The following is a 23,411-nucleotide window of genomic DNA, read 5'->3' on the forward strand; positions in this document are numbered from 1 at the left end:
TGAAACTTCTTTGTGGTGTGTGCATTCAACTCACGGAGTTCAACACTCCTGTTAACAGAGACATTTTGAAACTCTCTTTTTGTGGAATCTGCAAGAGGAAATTTGGACCGCTTGTAGGAATTCGCTGGAAACGGGACCAACTCACACGAAAACGAGACAGAAGCATTCTCCCAAACTTCTCCGTGAGAAGTGAATTCAACCCACAGAGTTTAACGTTTCTTTTCATGGTGCAGTTTGGAAACACACTTTGTGCAGTATATGCAAGGGGTCATTGGGAAAGCTATGAGGCCTGTGTTCCAAAAGTCTATATCTTCACATATAACCTAGAAAGAAGCATTTTCAGAAACTACATTGTGTTGGTTGCATTCAACTCACAGAGGGGAATATTCCTTTTTTTAGAGCAGTCCTGAAACACTGTTTTTTTATAATCTACAATTGGATATTTGCAGACCTCTCAGGCCTGTGGTGGGAAGGGAAATTTCTTCTCAAAACACCTATAGAGAAACATTCTCAGAAACCATTTTGTGATATGTGCATTCAACTCACAGAGTTGAACATTCCTTTTGTTGGAGCAGTTTTGAAACACTCTTTTTGTAGAATCTGCATGTGGATATTTGGACCACTTATAGGAATTTGCTGGAAACGGGATATCCTCACACAAAAGCGAGACAGAAGCATTCTCACAAACTCCTTTCTGATGTGTGCTCTCGACTCAGAGATGTGAACCTGACTTTGCATAGAGCAGTTTGGAAACACTCTTTTTCTAGGATCTGCAAGTGGACATTTGGAGCCCTTTGAGGCCTGTGCTGGAAAGGCAATATCTTCACGTAACAAGTAGACAGAAACATTCTCTGAAAGTTCTTGTTTTGTGTGCATTCAACTCACAGAGTTGAACATTCCTTTTGACAGAGAAATTTTGAAACACTCTTTTTATCGAATGCGCAAGTGGATATTTGGACCGCTTCTAGGAATTCTTTGGAAACGGGACACCCTCACACCAAAACAAGACAGAAGCGTTCTCACAGGCTTCTGTGTGATGTGAGCATTCAGCTCACAGAGCTGAACCTTTCTTTTGTTAGAGCAATTTTGAAACACTCTTTTTCTAGAATCGGCAAGTGGACATTTGGAGGGCTTTGAGGCCTGTGGTGGAAAGGAAATATCTTCACATCAAAACTAGACAGAAGCATTCTCTGAATCTTCTTTGTGCTGTGTGCATTCAACTCAAAGAGTTGAACACTCCTTTGAAGAGAGACATTTTGAAACACTCTTTTTGTAGAATCTGTAAGGGGAAATTTGCACCGCTTGTAGGAATTCGTTGGAAACGGGCAAACTCACACCAAAACTAGACAGAAGCATTCTCACAAACTTCTCTGTGAGAAGTGAATTCAACCCACAGAGTTTAACGTTTCTTTTCATGGAGCAGTTTGGAAACACACTTTTTGCAGTATATGCAAGTGGTCATTCGGAATGCTATGAGGCCTGTGTTTGAAAAGGCAATATCTTCACATATAACCTAGAAAGAATCATTATCAGAAACTACTTTTTGTTGGTTGCATTCAACTCACACAGGGGAATATTCCTTTTGTTAGAGCAGCCATGAAACACTGTTTTTTTATAATCTGCAATTGGACATTTGGAGAGCTCTGAGGCCTCAGGTGGGAAGGGAAATTTCTTCACAAAACACCTTGAGAGAAGCATTCTCAGAAACCGCTTTGTGATGTGTGCATTCAACTCACAGTGTTGAACATTCCTTTGCTTAGAGCAGTTTTGAAACACTCTTTTTGTAGAATCTGCATGTGGATATTTGGACCACTTATAGGCACTTGCTGGAAACGGGATATCCTCACACAAAAGCGAGACAGAAGCATTCTCACAAACTCCTTTCTGATGTGTGCTCTCAACTCAGAGATGTGTACCTGACTTTTCATAGAGCAGTTTGGAAACACTCTTTTTCTAGGATCTGCAAGTGGACATTTGGAGCCCTTTGAGGCCTGTGCTGGAAAGGCAATATCTTCACATAACAAGTAGACAGAAACATTCTCTGAAACTTCTTGTTTTGTGTGCATTCAACTCACAGAGTTGAACATTCCTTTTGACAGAGAAATTTTGAAACACTCTTTTTATAGAATGCGCAAGGGGATATTTGGACCACTTATAGGAATTTGCTGGAAACGGGATGTCCTCACACCAAAACGAGACAGAAGCATTCTCACAAACTACTTTGTGATGTGTGCTCTCAACTCAGAGATGTGAACCTGACTATTGATAGAGCAGTTTGGAAACACTCTTTTTCTAGGATCTGCAAGTGGACATTTGGAGCGCTTTCAGGCCTGTGCTGGAAAGGAAATATCTTCACATAACAAGTAGACAGAAGCATTCTCTGAAACTTCTTTGTGGTGTGTGCATTCAACTCCCAGAGTTGAACATTCCTCTTGACAGAGAAGTTTTGAAACACTCTTTTTATAGAATGTGCAAGTGGATATTTGGACCGCTTCTAGGAATTCGTTGGAAACGGGACAACCTCACACAAAAACAAGACAGAAGCGTTCTCACAAGCTTCTGTGTGATGTGAGCATTCAGCTCACAGTGCTGAACCTTTCTTTTGATAGAGCAATTTTGAAACACTCTTTTTCTGGAATCGGCAAGTGGACATTTGAGCGCTTTGAGGCCTGCGGTGGAAAGGAAATATCTTCACATCAAAACTAGACAGAAGCATTCTCTGAATCTTCTTTGTGGTGTGTGCATTCAACTCACAGAGTTGAACACTCCTCTTAACAGAGACATTTTGAAACACTCTTTTTGTAGGATCTGCAAGTGGAAATTTGGACCGCTTCCAAGAATTCATTGGAAAGGGACAAACTCACACGAAAACTAGACAAAAGCATTCTCACAAACTTCTCTGTGAGAAGTGAATTCAACCCACATAGTTTAACGTTTCTTTCCATGGAGCAGTTTGGAAACACACATTGTGCAGTATATGCAAGGGGTCATTCGGAAAGCTATGAGGCCTGTGTTCCAAAAGTCTATATCTTCACATATAACCTAGAAAGAAGCATTCTCAGAAACCACATTGTGTTGGTTGCCTTCAACTCACAGAGGGGAATATTCCTTTTGTTAGAGCAGCCATGAAACACTGTTTCTGTATAATCTGCAATTGGATATTTGCAGATCTCTGAGGCCTCTGGTGGGAAGGAAAATTTCTTCTCAAAACACCTATAGAGAAACATTCTCAGAAACCACTTTGTGATATGTGCATTCAACTCACAGAGTTGAACATTCCTTTTGTTAGAGCAGTTTTGAAGGACTCTTTTTGTAGAATCTGCATGTGGATATTTGGACCACTTATAGGAATTTGCTGGAAACGGGATATCCTCACACAAAAACGAGACAGAAGCATTCTCACAAACTCCCTTGTGATGTGTGCTCTCAACTCAGAGATGTGAAACTGACTATTGATAGAGCAGTTTGGAAACACTCTTTTTCTAAGATCTGCAAGTGGACATTTGGAGCGCTTTGAGGCCTGCGCTGGAAAGGAAATATCTTCACATCAAAACTAGCCAGAAGCATTCTCTGAATCTTCTTTGTGGTGTGTGCATTCAACTCACAGAGTTCAACACTCCTTTTAACAGAGACATTTTGAAACTCTCTTTTTGTGGAATCTGCAAGAGGAAATTTGGACCGCTTGTAGGAATTCGCTGGAAACGGGACAAACTCACACGAAAACGAGACAGAAGCATTCTCCCAAACTTCTCCGTGAGAAGTGAATTCAACCCACAGAGTTTAACGTTTCTTTTCATGGAGCAGTTTGGAAACACACTTTGTGCAGTATATGCAAGGGGTCATTGGGAAAGCTATGAGGCCTGTGTTCCAAAAGTCTATATCTTCACATATAACCTAGAAAGAAGCATTTTCAGAAACTACATTGTGTTGGTTGCATTCAACTCACAGAGGGGAATATTCCTTTTGTTAGAGCAGTCCTGAAACACTGTTTTTTTATAATCTACAATTGGATATTTGCAGACCTCTCAGGCCTGTGGTGGGAAGGGAAATTTCTTCTCAAAACACCTATAGAGAAACATTCTCAGAAACCATTTTGTGATATGTGCATTCAACTCACAGAGTTGAACATTCCTTTTGTTGGAGCAGTTTTGAAACACTCTTTTTGTAGAATCTGCATGTGGATATTTGGACCACTTATAAGAATTTGCTGGAAACGGGATATCCTCACACAGAAGCGAGACAGAAGCATTCTCACAAACTCCTTTCTGATGTGTGCTCTCGACTCAGAGATGTGAACCTGACTTTGCATAGAGCAGTTTGGAAACACTCTTTTTCTAGGATCTGCAAGTGGACATTTGGAGCCCTTTGAGGCCTGTGCTGGAAAGGCAATATCTTCACGTAACAAGTAGACAGAAACATTCTCTGAAAGTTCTTGTTTTGTGTGCATTCAACTCACAGAGTTGAACATTCCTTTTGACAGAGAAATTTTGAAACACTCTTTTTATCGAATGCGCAAGTGAATATTTTGACCGCTTCTAGGAATTCGTTGGAAACGGGACACCCTCACACCAAAACAAGACAGAAGCGTTCTCACAGGCTTCTGTGTGATGTGAGCATTCAGCTCACAGAGCTGAACCTTTCTTTTGTTAGAGCAATTTTGAAACACTCTTTTTCTAGAATCGGCAAGTGGACATTTGGAGGGCTTTGAGGCCTGTGGTGGAAAGGAAATATCTTCACATCAAAACTAGACAGAAGCATTCTCTGAATCTTCTTTGTGCTGTGTGCATTCAACTCAAAGAGTTGAACACTCCTTTTAAGAGAGACATTTTGAAACACTCTTTTTGTAGAATCTGTAAGGGGAAATTTGCACCGCTTGTAGGAATTCGTTGGAAACGGGACAAACTCACACCAAAACTAGACAGAAGCATTCTCACAAACTTCTCTGTGAGAAGTGAATTCAACCCACAGAGTTTAACGTTTCTTTTCATGGAGCAGTTTGGAAACACACTTTTTGCAGTATATGCAAGTGGTCATTCGGAATGCTATGAGGCCTGTGTTTGAAAAGGCAATATCTTCACATATAACCTAGAAAGAATCATTATCAGAAACTACTTTTTGTTGGTTGCATTCAACTCACACAGGGGAATATTCCTTTTGTTAGAGCAGCCATGAAACACTGTTTTTTTATAATCTGCAATTGGACATTTGGAGAGCTCTGAGGCCTCAGGTGGGAAGGGAAATTTCTTCACAAAACACCTTGAGAGAAGCATTCTCAGAAACCGCTTTGTGATGTGTGCATTCAACTCACAGTGTTGAACATTCCTTTGCTTAGAGCAGTTTTGAAACACTCTTTTTGTAGAATCTGCATGTGGATATTTGGACCACTTATAGGCACTTGCTGGAAACGGGATATCCTCGCACAAAAGCGAGACAGAAGCATTCTCACAAACTCCTTTCTGATGTGTGCTCTCAACTCAGAGATGTGAACCTGACTTTTCATAGAGCAGTTTGGAAACACTGCTTTTCTAGGATCTGCAAGTAGACATTTGGAGCCCTTTGAGGCCTGTGCTGGAAAGGCAATATCTTCACATAACAAGTAGACAGAAACATTCTCTGTAACTTCTTGTTTTGTGTGCATTCAACTCACAGAGTTGAACATTCCTTTTGACAGAGAAATTTTGAAACACTCTTTTTATAGAATGCGCAAGGGGATCTTTGTACCACTTATAGGAATTTGCTGGAAACGGGATGTCCTCACACCAAAACGAGATAGAAGCATTCTCACAAACTACTATGTGATGTGTGCTCTCAACTCAGAGATGTGAACCTGACTATTGATAGAGCAGTTTGGAAACACTCTTTTTCTAGGATCTGCAAGTGGACATTTGGAGCGCTTTCAGGCCTGTGCTGGAAAGGAAATATCTTCACATAACAAGTAGACAGAAGCATTCTCTGAAACTTCTTTGTGGTGTGTGCATTCAACTCACGGAGTTCAACACTCCTGTTAACAGAGACATTTTGAAACTCTCTTTTTGTGGAATCTGCAAGAGGAAATTTGGACCGCTTGTAGGAATTCGCTGGAAACGGGACAAACTCACACGAAAACGAGACAGAAGCATTCTCCCAAACTTCTCCGTGAGAAGTGAATTCAACCCACAGAGTTTAACGTTTCTTTTCATGGTGCAGTTTGGAAACACACTTTGTGCAGTATATGCAAGGGGTCATTGGGAAAGCTATGAGGCCTGTGTTCCAAAAGTCTATATCTTCACATATAACCTAGAAAGAAGCATTTTCAGAAACTACATTGTGTTGGTTGCATTCAACTCACAGAGGGGAATATTCCTTTTGTTAGAGCAGTCCTGAAACACTGTTTTTTATAATCTACAATTGGATATTTGCAGACCTCTCAGGCCTGTGGTGGGAAGGGAAATTTCTTCTCAAAACACCTATAGAGAAACATTCTCAGAAACCATTTTGTGATATGTGCATTCAACTCACAGAGTTGAACATTCCTTTTGTTGGAGCAGTTTTGAAACACTCTTTTTGTAGAATCTGCATGTGGATATTTGGACCACTTATAGGAATTTGCTGGAAACGGGATATCCTCACACAAAAGCGAGACAGAAGCATTCTCACAAACTCCTTTCTGATGTGTGCTCTCGACTCAGAGATGTGAACCTGACTTTGCATAGAGCAGTTTGGAAACACTCTTTTTCTAGGATCTGCAAGTGGACATTTGGAGCCCTTTGAGGCCTGTGCTGGAAAGGCAATATGTCCACGTAACAAGTAGACAGAAACATTCTCTGAAAGTTCTTGTTTTGTGTGCATTCAACTCACAGAGTTGAACATTCCTTTTGACAGAGAAATTTTGAAACACTCTTTTTATCGAATGCGCAAGTGGATATTTGGACCGCTTCTAGGAATTCGTTGGAAACGGGACACCCTCACACCAAAACAAGACAGAAGCGTTCTCACAGGCTTCTGTGTGATGTGAGCATTCAGCTCACAGAGCTGAACCTTTCTTTTGTTAGAGCAATTTTGAAACACTCTTTTTCTAGAATCGGCAAGTGGACATTTGGAGGGCTTTGAGGCCTGTGGTGGAAAGGAAATATCTTCACATCAAAACTAGACAGAAGCATTCTCTGAATCTTCTTTGTGCTGTGTGCATTCAACTCAAAGAGTTGAACACTCCTTTTAAGAGAGACATTTTGAAACACTCTTTTTGTAGAATCTGTAAGGGGAAATTTGCACCGCTTGTAGGAATTCGTTGGAAACGGGACAAACTCACACCAAAACTAGACAGAAGCATTCTCACAAACTTCTCTGTGAGAAGTGAATTCAACCCACAGAGTTTAACGTTTCTTTTCATGGAGCAGTTTGGAAACACACTTTTTGCAGTATATGCAAGTGGTCATTCGGAATGCTATGAGGCCTGTGTTTGAAAAGGCAATATCTTCACATATAACCTAGAAAGAATCATTATCAGAAACTACTTTATGTTGGTTGCATTCAACTCACACAGGGGAATATTCCTTTTGTTAGAGCAGCCATGAAACACTGTTTTTTTATAATCTGCAATTGGACATTTGGAGAGCTCTGAGGCCTCAGGTGGGAAGGGAAATTTCTTCCCAAAACACCTTGAGAGAAGCATTCTCAGAAACCGCTTTGTGATGTGTGCATTCAACTCACAGTGTTGAACATTCCTTTGCTTAGAGAAGTTTTGAAACACTCTTTTTGTAGAATCTGCATGTGGATATTTGGACCACTTATAGGCACTTGCTGGAAACGGGATATCCTCGCACAAAAGCGAGACAGAAGCATTCTCACAAACTCCTTTCTGATGTGTGCTCTCAACTCAGAGATGTGAACCTGACTTTTCATAGAGCAGTTTGGAAACACTGCTTTTCTAGGATCTGCAAGTGGACATTTGGAGCCCTTTGAGGCCTGTGCTGGAAAGGCAATATCTTCACATAACAAGTAGACAGAAACATTCTCTGTAACTTCTTGTTTTGTGTGCATTCAACTCACAGAGTTGAACATTCCTTTTGAGAGAGAAATTTTGAAACACTCTTTTTATAGAATGCGCAAGGGGATCTTTGGACCACTTATAGGAATTTGCTGGAAACGGGATGTCCTCACACCAAAACGAGATGGAAGCATTCTCACAAACTACTATGTGATGTGTGCTCTCAACTCAGAGATGTGAACCTGACTATTGATAGAGCAGTTTGGAAACACTCTTTTTCTAGGATCTGCAAGTGGACATTTGGAACGCTTTCAGGCCTGTGCTGGAAAGGAAATATCTTCACATAACAAGTAGACAGAAGCATTCTCTGAAACTTCTTTGCGGTGTGTGCATTCAACTCCCAGAGTTGAACATTCCTCTTGACAGAGAAGTTTTGAAACACTCTTTTTATAGAATGTGCAAGTGGATATTTGCACCGCTTCTAGGAATTCGTTGGAAACGGGACACCCTCACACAAAAACAAGACAGAAGCGTTCTCACAAGCTTCTGTGTGATGTGAGCATTCAGCTCACAGTGCTGAACCTTTCTTTTGATAGAGCAATTTTGAAACACTCTTTTTCTGGAATCGGCAAGTGGACATTTGAGCGCTTTGAGGCCTGCGGTGGAAAGGAAATATCTTCACATCAAAACTAGACAGAAGCATTCTCTGAATCTTCTTTGTGGTGTGTGCATTCAACTCACAGAGTTGAACACTCCTCTTAACAGAGACATTTTGAAACACTCTTTTTGTAGGATCTGCAAGTGGAAATTTGGACCGCTTCCAAGAATTCATTGGAAAGGGACAAACTCACACGAAAACTAGACAAAAGCATTCTCACAAACTTCTCTGTGAGAAGTGAATTCAACCCACATAGTTTAACGTTTCTTTCCATGGAGCAGTTTGGAAACACACATTGTGCAGTATATGCAAGGGGTCATTCGGAATGCTATGAGGCCTGTGTTCCAAAAGTCTATATCTTCACATATAACCTAGAAAGAAGCATTCTCAGAAACCACATTGTGTTGGTTGCCTTCAACTCACAGAGGGGAATATTCCTTTTGTTAGAGCAGCCATGAAACACTGTTTCTGTATAATCTGCAATTGGATATTTGCAGATCTCTGAGGCCTCTGGTGGGAAGGAAAATTTCTTCTCAAAACACCTATAGAGAAACATTCTCAGAAACCACTTTGTGATATGTGCATTCAACTCACAGAGTTGAACATTCCTTTTGTTAGAGCAGTTTTGAAGGACTCTTTTTGTAGAATCTGCATGTGGATATTTGGACCACTTATAGGAATTTGCTGGAAATGGGATATCCTCACACAAAAACGAGACAGAAGCATTCTCACAAACTCCCTTGTGATGTGTGCTCTCAACTCAGAGATGTGAAACTGACTATTGATAGAGCAGTTTGGAAACACTCTTTTTCTAAGATCTGCAAGTGGACATTTGGAGCGCTTTGAGGCCTGCACTGGAAAGGAAATATCTTCACATCAAAACTAGCCAGAAGCATTCTCTGAAACTTCTTTGTGGTGTGTGCATTCAACTCACAGAGTTCAACACTCCTTTTAACAGAGACATTTTGAAACTCTCTTTTTGTGGAATCTGCAAGAGGAAATTTGGACCGCTTGTAGGAATTCGCTGGAAACGGGACAAACTCACACGAAAACGAGACAGAAGCATTCTCCCAAACTTCTCCGTGAGAAGTGAATTCAACCCACAGAGTTTAACGTTTCTTTTCATGGAGCAGTTTGGAAACACACTTTGTGCAGTATATGCAAGGGGTCATTGGGAAAGCTATGAGGCCTGTGTTCTAAAAGTCTATATCTTCACATATAACCTAGAAAGAAGCATTCTCAGAAACTACATTGTGTTGGTTGCATTCAACTCACAGAGGGGAATATTCCTTTTGTTAGAGCAGTCCTGAAACACTGTTTTTTTATAATCTACAATTGGATATTTGCAGACCTCTCAGGCCTGTGGTGGGAAGGGAAATTTCTTCTCAAAACACCTATAGAGAAACATTCTCAGAAACCATTTTGTGATATGTGCATTCAACTCACAGAGTTGAACATTCCTTTTGTTGGAGCAGTTTTGAAACACTCTTTTTGTAGAATCTGCATGTGGATATTTGGACCACTTATAAGAATTTGCTGGAAACGGGATATCCTCACACAAAAGCGAGACAGAAGCATTCTCACAAACTCCTTTCTGATGTGTGCTCTCGACTCAGAGATGTGAACCTGACTTTGCATAGAGCAGTTTGGAAACACTCTTTTTCTAGGATCTGCAAGTGGACATTTGGAGCCCTTTGAGGCCTGTGCTGGAAAGGCAATATCTTCACGTAACAAGTAGACAGAAACATTCTCTGAAAGTTCTTGTTTTGTGTGCATTCAACTCACAGAGTTGAACATTCCTTTTGACAGAGAAATTTTGAAACACTCTTTTTATCGAATGCGCAAGTGGATATTTGGACCGCTTCTAGGAATTCGTTGGAAACGGGACACCCTCACACCAAAACAAGACAGAAGCGTTCTCACAGGCTTCTGTGTGATGTGAGCATTCAGCTCACAGAGCTGAACCTTTCTTTTGTTAGAGCAATTTTGAAACACTCTTTTTCTAGAATCGGCAAGTGGACATTTGGAGGGCTTTGAGGCCTGTGGTGGAAAGGAAATATCTTCACATCAAAACTAGACAGAAGCATTCTCTGAATCTTCTTTGTGCTGTGTGCATTCAACTCAAAGAGTTGAACACTCCTTTTAAGAGAGACATTTTGAAACACTCTTTTTGTAGAATCTGTAAGGGGAAATTTGCAACGCTTGTAGGAATTCGTTGGAAACGGGACAAACTCACACCAAAACTAGACAGAAGCATTCTCACAAACTTCTCTGTGAGAAGTGAATTCAACCCACAGAGTTTAACGTTTCTTTTCATGGAGCAGTTTGGAAACACACTTTTTGCAGTATATGCAAGTGGTCATTCGGAATGCTATGAGGCCTGTGTTTGAAAAGGCAATATCTTCACATATAACCTAGAAAGAATCATTATCAGAAACTACTTTTTGTTGGTTGCATTCAACTCACACAGGGGAATATTCCTTTTGTTAGAGCAGCCATGAAACACTGTTTTTTTATAATCTGCAATTGGACATTTGGAGAGCTCTGAGGCCTCAGGTGGGAAGGGAAATTTCTTCCCAAAACACCTTGAGAGAAGCATTCTCAGAAACCGCTTTGTGATGTGTGCATTCAACTCACAGTGTTGAACATTCCTTTGCTTAGAGCAGTTTTGAAACACTCTTTTTGTAGAATCTGCATGTGGATATTTGGACCACTTAGAGGCACTTGCTGGAAACGGGATATCCTCGCACAAAAGCGAGACAGAAGCATTCTCACAAACTCCTTTCTGATGTGTGCTCTCAACTCAGAGATGTGAACCTGACTTTTCATAGAGCAGTTTGGAAACACTGCTTTTCTAGGATCTGCAAGTGGACATTTGGAGCCCTTTGAGGCCTGTGCTGGAAAGGCAATATCTTCACATAACAAGTAGACAGAAACATTCTCTGTAACTTCTTGTTTTGTGTGCATTCAACTCACAGAGTTGAACATTCCTTTTGACAGAGAAATTTTGAAACACTCTTTTTATAGAATGCGCAAGGGGATCTTTGGACCACTTATAGGAATTTGCTGGAAACGGGATGTCCTCACACCAAAACGAGATAGAAGCATTCTCACAAACTACTATGTGATGTGTGCTCTCAACTCAGAGATGTGAACCTGACTATTGATAGAGCAGTTTGGAAACACTCTTTTTCTAGGATCTGCAAGTGGACATTTGGAGCGCTTTCAGGCCTGTGCTGGAAAGGAAATATCTTCACATAACAAGTAGACAGAAGCATTCTCTGAAACTTCTTTGCGGTGTGTGCATTCAACTCCCAGAGTTGAACATTCCTCTTGACAGAGAAGTTTTGAAACACTCTTTTTATAGAATGTGCAAGTGGATATTTGGACCGCTTCTAGGAATTCGTTGGAAACGGGACACCCTCACACAAAAACAAGACAGAAGCGTTCTCACAAGCTTCTGTGTGATGTGAGCATTCAGCTCACAGTGCTGAACCTTTCTTTTGATAGAGCAATTTTGAAACACTCTTTTTCTGGAATCGGCAAGTGGACATTTGAGCGCTTTGAGGCCTGCGGTGGAAAGGAAATATCTTCACATCAAAACTAGACAGAAGCATTCTCTGAATCTTCTTTGTGGTGTGTGCATTCAACTCACAGAGTTGAACACTCCTCTTAACAGAGACATTTTGAAACACTCTTTTTGTAGGATCTGCAAGTGGAAATTTGGACCGCTTCCAAGAATTCATTGGAAAGGGACAAACTCACACGAAAACTAGACAAAAGCATTCTCACAAACTTCTCTGTGAGAAGTGAATTCAACCCACATAGTTTAACGTTTCTTTCCATGGAGCAGTTTGGAAACACACATTGTGCAATATATGCAAGGGGTCATTCGGAATGCTATGAGGCCTGTGTTCCAAAAGTCTATATCTTCACATATAACCTAGAAAGAAGCATTCTCAGAAACCACATTGTGTTGGTTGCCTTCAACTCACAGAGGGGAATATTCCTTTTGTTAGAGCAGCCATGAAACACTGTTTCTGTATAATCTGCAATTGGATATTTGCAGATCTCTGAGGCCTCTGGTGGGAAGGAAAATTTCTTCTCAAAACACCTATAGAGAAACATTCTCAGAAACCACTTTGTGATATGTGCATTCAACTCACAGAGTTGAACATTCCTTTTGTTAGAGCAGTTTTGAAGGACTCTTTTTGTAGAATCTGCATGTGGATATTTGGACCACTTATAGGAATTTGCTGGAAACGGGATATCCTCACACAAAAACGAGACAGAAGCATTCTCACAAACTCCCTTGTGATGTGTGCTCTCAACTCAGAGATGTGAAACTGACTATTGATAGAGCAGTTTGGAAACACTCTTTTTCTAAGATCTGCAAGTGGACATTTGGAGCGCTTTGAGGCCTGCGCTGGAAAGGAAATATCTTCACATCAAAACTAGCCAGAAGCATTCTCTGAAACTTCTTTGTGGTGTGTGCATTCAACTCACAGAGTTCAACACTCCTTTTAACAGAGACATTTTGAAACTCTCTTTTTGTGGAATCTGCAAGAGGAAATTTGGACCGCTTGTAGGAATTCGCTGGAAACGGGACAAACTCACACGAAAACGAGACAGAAGCATTCTCCCAAACTTCTCCGTGAGAAGTGAATTCAACCCACAGAGTTTAACGTTTCTTTTCATGGAGCAGTTTGGAAACACACTTTGTGCAGTATATGCAAGGGGTCATTGGGAAAGCTATGAGGCCTGTGTTCCAAAAGTCTATATCTTCACATATAACCTAGAAAGAAGCATTCTCAGAAACTACATTGTGTTGGTTGCATTCAACTCACAGAGGGGAATATTCCTTTTGTTAGAGCAGTCCTGAAACACTGTTTTTTTATAATCTACAATTGGATATTTGCAGACCTCTCAGACCTGTGGTAGGAAGGGAAATTTCTTCTCAAAACACCTATAGAGAAACATTCTCAGAAACCATTTTGTGATATGTGCATTCAACTCACAGAGTTGAACATTCCTTTTGTTGGAGCAGTTTTGAAACACTCTTTTTGTAGAATCTGCATGTGGATATTTGGACCACTTATAGGCACTTGCTGGAAACGGGATATCCTCACACAAAAGCGAGACAGAAGCATTCTCACAAACTCCTTTCTGATGTGTGCTCTCAACTCAGAGATGTGAACCTGACTTTTCATAGAGAAGTTTGGAAACACTCTTTTTCTAGGATCTGCAAGTGGACATTTGGAGCCCTTTGAGGCCTGTGCTGGAAAGGCAATATCTTCACGTAACAAGTAGACAGAAACATTCTCTGAAACTTCTTGTTTAGTGTGCATTCAACTCACAGAGTTGAACATTCCTTTTGACAGAGAAATTTTGAAACACTCTTTTTATAGAATGCGCAAGGGGATATTTGGACCACTTATAGGAATTTGCTGGAAACGGGATGTCCTCACACCAAAACGAGACAGAAGCATTCTCACAAACTACTTTGTGATGTGTGCTCTCAACTCAGAGATGTGAACCTGACTATTGATAGAGCAGTTTGGAAACACTCTTTTTCTAGGATCTGCAAGTGGACATTTGGAGTGCTTTCAGGCCTGTGCTGGAAAGGAAATATCTTCACATAACAAGTAGACAGAAGCATTCTCTGAAACTTCTTTGTGGTGTGTGCATTCAACTCCCAGAGTTGAACATTCCTCTTGACAGAGAAGTTTTGAAACACTCTTTTTATAGAATGTGCAAGTGGATATTTGGACCGCTTCTAGGAATTCGTTGGAAACGGGGCACCCTCACACAAAAACAAGACAGAAGCGTTCTCACAAGCTTCTGTGTGATGTGAGCATTCAGCTCACAGTGCTGAACCTTTCTTTTGATAGAGCAATTTTGAAACACTCTTTTTCTGGAATCGGCAAGTGGACATTTGAGCGCTTTGAGGCCTGCGGTGGAAAGGAAATATCTTCACATCAAAACTAGACAGAAGCATTCTCTGAATCTTCTTTGTGGTGTGTGCATTCAACTCACAGAGTTGAACACTCCTCTTAACAGAGACATTTTGAAACACTCTTTTTGTAGGATCTGCAAGTGGAAATTTGGACCGCTTCCAAGAATTCATTGGAAAGGGACAAACTCACACGAAAACTAGACAAAAGCATTCTCACAAACTTCTCTGTGAGAAGTGAATTCAACCCACATAGTTTAACGTTTCTTTCCATGGAGCAGTTTGGAAACACACATTGTGCAGTATATGCAAGGGGTCATTCGGAAAGCTATGAGGCCTGTGTTCCAAAAGTCTATATCTTCACATATAACCTAGAAAGAAGCATTCTCAGAAACCACATTGTGTTGGTTGCCTTCAACTCACAGAGGGGAATATTCCTTTTGTTAGAGCAGCCATGAAACACTGTTTCTGTATAATCTGCAATTGGATATTTGCAGATCTCTGAGGCCTCTGGTGGGAAGGAAAATTTCTTCTCAAAACACCTATAGAGAAACATTCTCAGAAACCACTTTGTGATATGTGCATTCAACTCACAGAGTTGAACATTCCTTTTGTTAGAGCAGTTTTGAAGGACTCTTTTTGTAGAATCTGCATGTGGATATTTGGACCACTTATAGGAATTTGCTGGAAACGGGATATCCTCACACAAAAACGAGACAGAAGCATTCTCACAAACTCCCTTGTGATGTGTGCTCTCAACTCAGAGATGTGAAACTGACTATTGATAGAGCAGTTTGGAAACACTCTTTTTCTAAGATCTGCAAGTGGACATTTGGAGCGCTTTGAGGCCTGCGCTGGAAAGGAAATATCTTCACATCAAAACTAGCCAGAAGCATTCTCTGAAACTTCTTTGTGGTGTGTGCATTCAACTCACAGAGTTCAACACTCCTTTTAACAGAGACATTTTGAAACTCTCTTTTTGTGGAATCTGCAAGAGGAAATTTGGACCGCTTGTAGGAATTCGCTGGAAACGGGACAAACTCACACGAAAACGAGACAGAAGCATTCTCCCAAACTTCTCCGTGAGAAGTGAATTCAACCCACAGAGTTTAACGTTTCTTTTCATGGAGCAGTTTGGAAACACACTTTGTGCAGTATATGCAAGGGGTCATTGGGAAAGCTATGAGGCCTGTGTTCCAAAAGTCTATATCTTCACATATAACCTAGAAAGAAGCATTCTCAGAAACTACATTGTGTTGGTTGCATTCAACTCACAGAGGGGAATATTCCTTTTGTTAGAGCAGTCCTGAAACACTGTTTTTTTATAATCTACAATTGGATATTTGCAGACCTCTCAGGCCTGTGGTGGGAAGGGAAATTTCTTCTCAAAACACCTATAGAGAAACATTCTCAGAAACCATTTTGTGATATGTGCATTCAACTCACAGAGTTGAACATTCCTTTTGTTGGAGCAGTTTTGAAACACTCTTTTTGTAGAATCTGCATGTGGATATTTGGACCACTTATAAGAATTTGCTGGAAAAGGGATATCCTCACACAAAAGCGAGACAGAAGCATTCTCACAAACTCCTTTCTGATGTGTGCTCTCGACTCAGAGATGTGAACCTGACTTTTCATAGAGCAGTTTGGAAACACTCTTTTTCTAGGATCTGCAAGTGGACATTTGGAGCCCTTTGAGGCCTGTGCTGGAAAGGCAATATCTTCACGTAACAAGTAGACAGAAACATTCTCTGAAAGTTCTTGTTTTGTGTGCATTCAACTCACAGAGTTGAACATTCCTTTTGACAGAGAAATTTTGAAACACTCTTTTTATCGAATGCGCAAGTGGATATTTTGACCGCTTCTAGGAATTCGTTGGAAACGGGACACCCTCACACCAAAACAAGACAGAAGCGTTCTCACAGGCTTCTGTGTGATGTGAGCATTCAGCTCACAGAGCTGAACCTTTCTTTTGTTAGAGCAATTTTGAAACACTCTTTTTCTAGAATCGGCAAGTGGACATTTGGAGGGCTTTGAGGCCTGTGGTGGAAAGGAAATATCTTCACATCAAAACTAGACAGAAGCATTCTCTGAATCTTCTTTGTGCTGTGTGCATTCAACTCAAAGAGTTGAACACTCCTTTTAAGAGAGACATTTTGAAACACTCTTTTTGTAGAATCTGTAAGGGGAAATTTGCACCGCTTGTAGGAATTCGTTGGAAACGGGACAAACTCACACCAAAACTAGACAGAAGCATTCTCACAAACTTCTCTGTGAGAAGTGAATTCAACCCACAGAGTTTAACGTTTCTTTTCATGGAGCAGTTTGGAAATACACTTTTTGCAGTATATGCAAGTGGTCATTCGGAATGCTATGAGGCCTGTGTTTGAAAAGGCAATATCTTCACATATAACCTAGAAAGAATCATTATCAGAAACTACTTTTTGTTGGTTGCATTCAACTCACACAGGGGAATATTCCTTTTGTTAGAGCAGCCATGAAACACTGTTTTTTTATAATCTGCAATTGGACATTTGGAGAGCTCTGAGGCCTCAGGTGGGAAGGGAAATTTCTTCACAAAACACCTTGAGAGAAGCATTCTCAGAAACCGCTTTGTGATGTGTGCATTCAACTCACAGTGTTGAACATTCCTTTGCTTAGAGCAGTTTTGAAACACTCTTTTTGTAGAATCTGCATGTGGATATTTGGACCACTTATAGGCACTTGCTGGAAACGGGATATCTTCACACAAAAGCGAGACAGAAGCATTCTCACAAACTCCTTTCTGATGTGTGCTCTCAACTCAGAGATGTGAACCTGACTTTTCATAGAGCAGTTTGGAAACACTCTATTTCTAGGATCTGCAAGTGGACATTTGGAGCCCTTTGAGGCCTGTGCTGGAAAGGCAATATCTTCACATAACAAGTAGACAGAAACATTCTCTGAAACTTCTTGTTTTGTGTGCATTCAACTCACAGAGTTGAACATTCCTTTTGACAGAGAAATTTTGAAACACTCTTTTTATAGAATGCGCAAGGGGATATTTGGACCACTTATAGGAATTTGCTGGAAACGGGATGTCCTCACACCAAAACGAGACAGAAGCATTCTCACAAACTACTTTGTGATGTGTGCTCTCAACTCAGAGATGTGAACCTGACTATTGATAGAGCAGTTTGGAAACACTCTTTTTCTAGGATCTGCAAGTGGACATTTGGAGCGCTTTCAGGCCTGTGCTGGAAAGGAAATATCTTCACATAACAAGTAGACAGAAGCATTCTCTGAAACTTCTTTGTGGTGTGTGCATTCAACTCCCAGAGTTGAACATTCCTCTTGACAGAGAAGTTTTGAAACACTCTTTTTATAGAATGTGCAAGTGGATATTTGGAACGCTTCTAGGAATTCGTTGGAAACGGGACACCCTCACACAAAAACAAGTCAGAAGCGTTCTCACAAGCTTATGTGTGATGTGAGCATTCAGCTCACAGTGCTGAACCTTTCTTTTGATAGAGCAATTTTGAAACACTCTTTTTCTGGAATCGGCAAGTGGACATTTGAGCGCTTTGAGGCCTGCGGTGGAAAGGAAATATCTTCACATCAAAACTAGACAGAAGCATTCTCTGAATCTTCTTTGTGGTGTGTGCATTCAACTCACAGAGTTGAACACTCCTCTTAACAGAGACATTTTGAAACACTCTTTTTGTAGGATCTGCAAGTGGAAATTTGGACCGCTTCCAAGAATTCATTGGAAAGGGACAAACTCACACGAAAACTAGACAAAAGCATTCTCACAAACTTCTCTGTGAGAAGTGAATTCAACCCACATAGTTTAACGTTTCTTTCCATGGAGCAGTTTGGAAACACACATTGTGCAGTATATGCAAGGGGTCATTCGGAAAGCTATGAGGCCTGTGTTCCAAAAGTCTATATCTTCACATATAACCTAGAAAGAAGCATTCTCAGAAACCACATTTTGTTGGTTGCCTTCAACTCACAGAGGGGAATATTCCTTTTGTTAGAGCAGCCATGAAACACTGTTTCTGTATAATCTGCAATTGGATATTTGCAGATCTCTGAGGCCTCTGGTGGGAAGGAAAATTTCTTCTCAAAACACCTATAGAGAAACATTCTCAGAAACCACTTTGTGATATGTGCATTCAACTCACAGAGTTGAACATTCCTTTTGTTAGAGCAGTTTTGAAGGACTCTTTTTGTAGAATCTGCATGTGGATATTTGGACCACTTATAGGAATTTGCTGGAAACGGGATATCCTCACACAAAAACGAGACAGAAGCATTCTCACAAACTCCCTTGTGATGTGTGCTCTCAACTCAGAGATGTGAAACTGACTATTGATAGAGCAGTTTGGAAACACTCTTTTTCTAAGATCTGCAAGTGGACATTTGGAGCGCTTTGAGGCCTGTGCTGGAAAGGAAATATCTTCACATCAAAACTAGCCAGAAGCATTCTCTGAAACTTCTTTGTGGTGTGTGCATTCAACTCACAGAGTTCAACACTCCTTTTAACAGAGACATTTTGAAACCCTCTTTTTGTGGAATCTGCAAGAGGAAATTTGGACCGCTTGTAGGAATTCGTTGGAAACGGGACAAACTCACACGAAAACGAGACAGAAGCATTCTCCCAAACTTCTCCGTGAGAAGTGAATTCAACCCACAGAGTTTAACGTTTCTTTTCATGGAGCAGTTTGGAAACACACTTGGTGCAGTATATGCAAGGGGTCATTGGGAAAGCTATGAGGCCTGTGTTCCAAAAGTCTATATCTTCACATATAACCTAGAAAGAAGCATTCTCAGAAACTACATTGTGTTGGTTGCATTCAACTCACAGAGGGGAATATTCCTTTTGTTAGAGCAGTCCTGAAACACTGTTTTTTTATAATCTACAATTGGATATTTGCAGACCTCTCAGACCTGTGGTAGGAAGGGAAATTTCTTCTCAAAACACCTATAGAGAAACATTCTCAGAAACCATTTTGTGATATGTGCATTCAACTCACAGAGTTGAACATTCCTTTTGTTGGAGCAGTTTTGAAACACTCTTTTTGTAGAATCTGCATGTGGATATTTGGACCACTTATAGGCACTTGCTGGAAACGGGATATCCTCACACAAAAGCGAGACAGAAGCATTCTCACAAACTCCTTTCTGATGTGTGCTCTCAACTCAGAGATGTGAACCTGACTTTTCATAGAGAAGTTTGGAAACACTCTTTTTCTAGGATCTGCAAGTGGACATTTGGAGCCCTTTGAGGCCTGTGCTGGAAAGGCAATATCTTCACGTAACAAGTAGACAGAAACATTCTCTGAAACTTCTTGTTTAGTGTGCATTCAACTCACAGAGTTGAACATTCCTTTTGACAGAGAAATTTTGAAACACTCTTTTTATAGAATGCGCAAGGGGATATTTGGACCACTTATAGGAATTTGCTGGAAACGGGATGTCCTCACACCAAAACGAGACAGAAGCATTCTCACAAACTACTTTGTGATGTGTGCTCTCAACTCAGAGATGTGAACCTGACTATTGATAGAGCAGTTTGGAAACACTCTTTTTCTAGGATCTGCAAGTGGACATTTGGAGTGCTTTCAGGCCTGTGCTGGAAAGGAAATATCTTCACATAACAAGTAGACAGAAGCATTCTCTGAAACTTCTTTGTGGTGTGTGCATTCAACTCCCAGAGTTGAACATTCCTCTTGACAGAGAAGTTTTGAAACACTCTTTTTATAGAATGTGCAAGTGGATATTTGGACCGCTTCTAGGAATTCGTTGGAAACGGGGCACCCTCACACAAAAACAAGACAGAAGCGTTCTCACAAGCTTCTGTGTGATGTGAGCATTCAGCTCACAGTGCTGAACCTTTCTTTTGATAGAGCAATTTTGAAACACTCTTTTTCTGGAATCGGCAAGTGGACATTTGAGCGCTTTGAGGCCTGCGGTGGAAAGGAAATATCTTCACATCAAAACTAGACAGAAGCATTCTCTGAATCTTCTTTGTGGTGTGTGCATTCAACTCACAGAGTTGAACACTCCTCTTAACAGAGACATTTTGAAACACTCTTTTTGTAGGATCTGCAAGTGGAAATTTGGACCGCTTCCAAGAATTCATTGGAAAGGGACAAACTCACACGAAAACTAGACAAAAGCATTCTCACAAACTTCTCTGTGAGAAGTGAATTCAACCCACATAGTTTAACGTTTCTTTCCATGGAGCAGTTTGGAAACACACATTGTGCAGTATATGCAAGGGGTCATTCGGAAAGCTATGAGGCCTGTGTTCCAAAAGTCTATATCTTCACATATAACCTAGAAAGAAGCATTCTCAGAAACCACATTGTGTTGGTTGCCTTCAACTCACAGAGGGGAATATTCCTTTTGTTAGAGCAGCCATGAAACACTGTTTCTGTATAATCTGCAATTGGATATTTGCAGATCTCTGAGGCCTCTGGTGGGAAGGAAAATTTCTTCTCAAAACACCTATAGAGAAACATTCTCAGAAACCACTTTGTGATATGTGCATTCAACTCACAGAGTTGAACATTCCTTTTGTTAGAGCAGTTTTGAAGGACTCTTTTTGTAGAATCTGCATGTGGATATTTGGACCACTTATAGGAATTTGCTGGAAACGGGATATCCTCACACAAAAACGAGACAGAAGCATTCTCACAAACTCCCTTGTGATGTGTGCTCTCAACTCAGAGATGTGAAACTGACTATTGATAGAGCAGTTTGGAAACACTCTTTTTCTAAGATCTGCAAGTGGACATTTGGAGCGCTTTGAGGCCTGCGCTGGAAAGGAAATATCTTCACATCAAAACTAGCCAGAAGCATTCTCTGAAACTTCTTTGTGGTGTGTGCATTCAACTCACAGAGTTCAACACTCCTTTTAACAGAGACATTTTGAAACTCTCTTTTTGTGGAATCTGCAAGAGGAAATTTGGACCGCTTGTAGGAATTCGCTGGAAACGGGACAAACTCACACGAAAACGAGACAGAAGCATTCTCCCAAACTTCTCCGTGAGAAGTGAATTCAACCCACAGAGTTTAACGTTTCTTTTCATGGAGCAGTTTGGAAACACACTTTGTGCAGTATATGCAAGGGGTCATTGGGAAAGCTATGAGGCCTGTGTTCCAAAAGTCTATATCTTCACATATAACCTAGAAAGAAGCATTCTCAGAAACTACATTGTGTTGGTTGCATTCAACTCACAGAGGGGAATATTCCTTTTGTTAGAGCAGTCCTGAAACACTGTTTTTTTATAATCTACAATTGGATATTTGCAGACCTCTCAGGCCTGTGGTGGGAAGGGAAATTTCTTCTCAAAACACCTATAGAGAAACATTCTCAGAAACCATTTTGTGATATGTGCATTCAACTCACAGAGTTGAACATTCCTTTTGTTGGAGCAGTTTTGAAACACTCTTTTTGTAGAATCTGCATGTGGATATTTGGACCACTTATAAGAATTTGCTGGAAAAGGGATATCCTCACACAAAAGCGAGACAGAAGCATTCTCACAAACTCCTTTCTGATGTGTGCTCTCGACTCAGAGATGTGAACCTGACTTTTCATAGAGCAGTTTGGAAACACTCTTTTTCTAGGATCTGCAAGTGGACATTTGGAGCCCTTTGAGGCCTGTGCTGGAAAGGCAATATCTTCACGTAACAAGTAGACAGAAACATTCTCTGAAAGTTCTTGTTTTGTGTGCATTCAACTCACAGAGTTGAACATTCCTTTTGACAGAGAAATTTTGAAACACTCTTTTTATCGAATGCGCAAGTGGATATTTTGACCGCTTCTAGGAATTCGTTGGAAACGGGACACCCTCACACCAAAACAAGACAGAAGCGTTCTCACAGGCTTCTGTGTGATGTGAGCATTCAGCTCACAGAGCTGAACCTTTCTTTTGTTAGAGCAATTTTGAAACACTCTTTTTCTAGAATCGGCAAGTGGACATTTGGAGGGCTTTGAGGCCTGTGGTGGAAAGGAAATATCTTCACATCAAAACTAGACAGAAGCATTCTCTGAATCTTCTTTGTGCTGTGTGCATTCAACTCAAAGAGTTGAACACTCCTTTTAAGAGAGACATTTTGAAACACTCTTTTTGTAGAATCTGTAAGGGGAAATTTGCACCGCTTGTAGGAATTCGTTGGAAACGGGACAAACTCACACCAAAACTAGACAGAAGCATTCTCACAAACTTCTCTGTGAGAAGTGAATTCAACCCACAGAGTTTAACGTTTCTTTTCATGGAGCAGTTTGGAAATACACTTTTTGCAGTATATGCAAGTGGTCATTCGGAATGCTATGAGGCCTGTGTTTGAAAAGGCAATATCTTCACATATAACCTAGAAAGAATCATTATCAGAAACTACTTTTTGTTGGTTGCATTCAACTCACAGAGGGGAATATTCCTTTTGTTAGAGCAGCCATGAAACACTGTTTCTGTATAATCTGCAATTGGATATTTGCAGATCTCTGAGGCCTCTGGTGGGAAGGAAAATTTCTTCTCAAAACACCTATAGAGAAACATTCTCAGAAACCACTTTGTGATATGTGCATTCAACTCACAGAGTTGAACATTCCTTTTGTTAGAGCAGTTTTGAAAGACTCTTTTTGTAGAATCTGCATGTGGATATTTGGACCACTTATAGGAATTTGCTGGAAACGGGATATCCTCACACAAAAACGAGACAGAAGCATTCTCACAAACTCCCTTGTGATGTGTGCTCTCAACTCAGAGATGTGAAACTGACTATTGATAGAGCAGTTAGGAAACACACTTTTTCTAAGATCTGCAAGTGGACATTTGGAG

Source organism: Pongo abelii, chromosome 19, assembly GCF_028885655.2.
Source record: "Pongo abelii isolate AG06213 chromosome 19, NHGRI_mPonAbe1-v2.0_pri, whole genome shotgun sequence".
Classification (NCBI taxonomy): domain Eukaryota; kingdom Metazoa; phylum Chordata; class Mammalia; order Primates; family Hominidae; genus Pongo; species Pongo abelii.